Source organism: Palaemon carinicauda, chromosome 6 (assembly GCF_036898095.1).
Source record: "Palaemon carinicauda isolate YSFRI2023 chromosome 6, ASM3689809v2, whole genome shotgun sequence".
Taxonomy (NCBI): Eukaryota; Metazoa; Arthropoda; class Malacostraca; order Decapoda; family Palaemonidae; genus Palaemon; species Palaemon carinicauda.
Genome location: NC_090730.1, coordinates 50,752,467 through 50,756,385, shown reverse-complemented (window position 1 = coordinate 50,756,385; position 3,919 = coordinate 50,752,467). Strand labels below are relative to the sequence as shown.

At 32.2% G+C, this 3,919-nt stretch overlaps 1 long non-coding RNA gene across 1 annotated transcript; it reads right to left on the bottom strand.

Moving 5' to 3' along the window:
• Window positions 1-385: 385 nt before the first annotated feature.
• On the bottom strand, window positions 386-1,368 carry LOC137642082 (uncharacterized). The gene is made up of 2 exons (XR_011044637.1): window positions 1,024-1,368; window positions 386-576 (listed from the first exon to the last, which is right to left on the bottom strand). It is a non-coding gene; the product is annotated as an uncharacterized lncRNA (long non-coding RNA).
• Between the last annotated feature and the right edge of the window lie 2,551 nt (window positions 1,369-3,919).

The following is a 3,919-nucleotide window of genomic DNA, read 5'->3' as shown; positions in this document are numbered from 1 at the left end:
ATATATATATATATATATATATATATATATATATATATATATATATATATATATATATATATATATATATATATATATATATATACAGTATATATATATATATATACAGTATATATATATATATATATATATATATATATATATATATATATATATATATATATGCATAGTTCTATATATATATACATATATATATATATATATATAAAGGTATATATATATATATATGTATATAAATAAATATGTATGTATATATAAACACACACACACACAGCGGAAAAAATGGGGGGTGGTCTACTTATGTAAATATAAAATCAATATGTAATGACCACGATCATATCATTAAACCTTGCATTTTTAAGTGAAAAGGTAGAGATGGAAAAAATGCATTTTAAATATTTAATAAATTTAAATTTAAATGGTTACACATTTACGAATACATAATTTAAAATTACATAAATTTCACTGTAGCAGCTGGTGGTGGAATGACGTAAACGAGTCTTCGAAATGCACTATTATAAGAGATTTTAAGGTTCACAACTGCGAGGGCTTAACCTTCTTCCTTTCACTCATCCGCTAAAAAATACAAAGTAAAGGAGAATCAACCACGGGAAAAATCAGAACAATAAATACAACACTAACTAAAAGTAACTAAAATAAATCAACAAAAATTCAACACTAATCAAAATATCAATTACTGTAATCGCCTGACTAAAATCTACAATTTTCATATAAATCAAAATCTTGAAATCAATGAATCACCGAAAACAGCAATTAACTAATCACGAAATCACTCACGTAAATATTTGCTCAAATCACCACTAAATCACAACAGCTCTCAAATTATCAGTAAAACAACTAGCAAATTTAACGAGGTCAAATACTTAAATAAATTTATAGACTGCATAGAAATCACAGGTTCAATCTAGTAAGAATTTAATTAAAATACTTTAAATTATTCTCAAAACACTGGCATATAGAATATGTAACGCAAGAACAAGCATTAAAGCCCCTTATGCTTACCCTGTTGCGATATCAGTTCTGGCGAGTGTGGAAAAAATCATTTAACAGACGATCATCGCTAAGCAGCGTCCGGATCCCATCCTCGATGAATTAGTGTGCAATTATTTCCATGGTAGAGGAAAAATCCATAATAGTTAATCCAGCGTGTGTATACATCCTAAAATCCACTTGAATAATGGAAGAGAGGGAAAGAGAGCTCCTCCTCACTCCCGTGTAAGGTTGCTGAAGACTGTTCCTGTGTGAAAAAACTTCACAACGACGTTAACGGCAGGCAGATATAACTGGATATAACTACTGTATAGTAGTTACTATCTAAAAGCAAAGGGGCAATTAGCGACACTTCTGTATGCCAAATGTATCAATACTTAAATATTCAAATAAATAATTTGAAGTTTTTTCAATCACACACACACATTTATATATATATATTCTTCTCAGAACAAACCAAAGCAGCCCCCCGTTGAATTCTTGCAATATTGTCATTAGAAACAACATTAGAATCACTCTGAGGTACAAAATTTAAATCTAACTGATCAATATGAGAATCACTTAACCCATCACCTTTAACCAAAAGAATAACAGACGATATATCCCTAAAAACAACACTTTTATTACCCTTGACTAATTGTACTTGAACAGCCTCACCAAGAGAATTATAAATAACATCAAGAACTCTAGCTAAAGGGTAATTGGGAGCCTTAACCATTGAATCTTTTATCAAGACTATGTCACCTTTTGATATTTTAACGTGCTCCCTAGGGTAATATTTACCTCTGTATTTAGTTGCCTGATCTTGCAATCCAAATAAAAATTCATTGTGATAACTGTTACGCAATTTCTCTTTAATATGAATTAAACGCTGAAAGTCCTTACCCAAGTCAGAAGAGTCATAATCATCAAGTTGACCTTCGTGATATATACATTCCATAACCTGTGTATCATATCCAAATTTCAAGAACTCTGGTGATAGCACCTGAAAATCATTATTCACATTCTGTTCCCTTAATGCGCCAAGTTCAGAAATGGGTTTCTTATTAGCGTAACATATGCATTGTTTAATTACATGAGAAAATTCCAGAAAATCTAGAATATTATTATGGATTGCTCCCTGTATTAACTTTCTTACCAGACCAACTCCGGACTCTATGATACCTCCAATACCACGATTCAGAGAACCACGAGGATACTGTGAAAATTCAGTGACATCGACACCCCTCTGATTGAAGAATTCCTGCACCTCACTTGCTTTCAGACATTCCTCAATCCATGTGAATGCACCACCAAGATTTGAGCCAGAATCTGAAAATACTTTGTTAGGCAAACCATAGTTGTAAACATGATTTTGAAAAGCCAATAAAAATCCTTTAGAATCACCTGAAGTCACTATTTCAACATTAATCATGTGAGACCAAATACATTTAAAAATTACCCCATAGGTTTTAACTTTGTCACTTCCATACCTTGTGAAATATGGTCCAAAGTAATCAATGAAACATACAGAAAAAAACCTCTTTATGGGATTCACATTCCACTCTCTATAGTCATTAGCATTAACTTTAACTGGTCTACTATTAAAACGTTTACAGTGGTAACATTCATTCACAACCTTCTTAACTGTGGAAAATCCCTTGAGCAAAAAAATTGCCGGTTTCAATTTATGTAGCACATAGTAAGTACCCGAGTGATTAAACTTCACGTGAGTGTCCATTATCAGTATTCTACCGAAATCGCTATTATTACTAAGGAGTATTGGAGTTCTCGACATCATACCTTTAGACATCTTTCCCATTTTACATTTTACTCTGAGAATACCATCAGTGTCACAAAATACATTCATTCTACTAACTAGCTCAGGAATACACTTTTTTGCTTTCCGTTTTGAAGTGAAAAAATCTTGTAAATCTGGAAAGCAATTCTGTTGATCAAGCTTTAGCAAATCATTACTGCATTTTTTGTAGCTTGCATCTAATAAGGCAATTGACTGCTGGCTCTTAGAATTTATTCTTAATCTTAATTTGTTTATGAAAAGCTTAACTTTCATTAGTACTTTAATTGCTTTGTCAAGTGAAGAATACTTAGTTAAATCAACAACTGTACCAACTGACATATCTTCAACACTTGCCTTATTTACAACCAGCTTCGGTATATCCACATCATTAATCATGCCTGGATTAGGAATTACAAGCCATTCTAGTAAATTTAAATCTTCCCGTAACATCTTGGGTCCGGTCAAGTAACAAGAGTTTCTTAACTTTGAGAAGGATACTAATCTAGTCGTGAAATCTGCAGCATTTTCATTTGATCCTACGTGAGCTAACTTCACCGAGTGTGTAGACTTACAGAGGTCGACAATATTTGCGATTCTATTATTTACATATACACTTCTCTTTTGAAGCTTTGTTCTCAAGTTCTCATATTCAGCTAGCCAACTTAAGGCAATCGTAGAATCTGAAAACAACATTATGTCATTAACTGCAATAGGCACAATACAAGAAGTGAGCATTTTATACAGATCAAAAGCCCTTTGCAATGCATACTCTACTGCAGTGAGTTCGAGTACAGGCATAGTTCGCCCTTTCAGATTTTTATTCAGAATCTTATTATGGGCAGATACGAAGGATACCAACTTTGAATCTCTCTCCTGCAAGTAAATAACACATCCAATAAAGTTTTTACTCGCATCACTCATTACAATTATATCAAAATTAGACTTTCTGCTACCCATATATCTTGGTATCTCTAGCCTTTCACCATTATTGAATTGTGAAGCTATGTTTCTCCATTCATTTAGCTGAGCACCATGAAGAGAAGTATCCCATTTATCTACATAATCAGACTGTAATTGCCTGAGGAAGATCTTACATCTGTTTAAAACAGGCAAGTTAGTATTATTCAA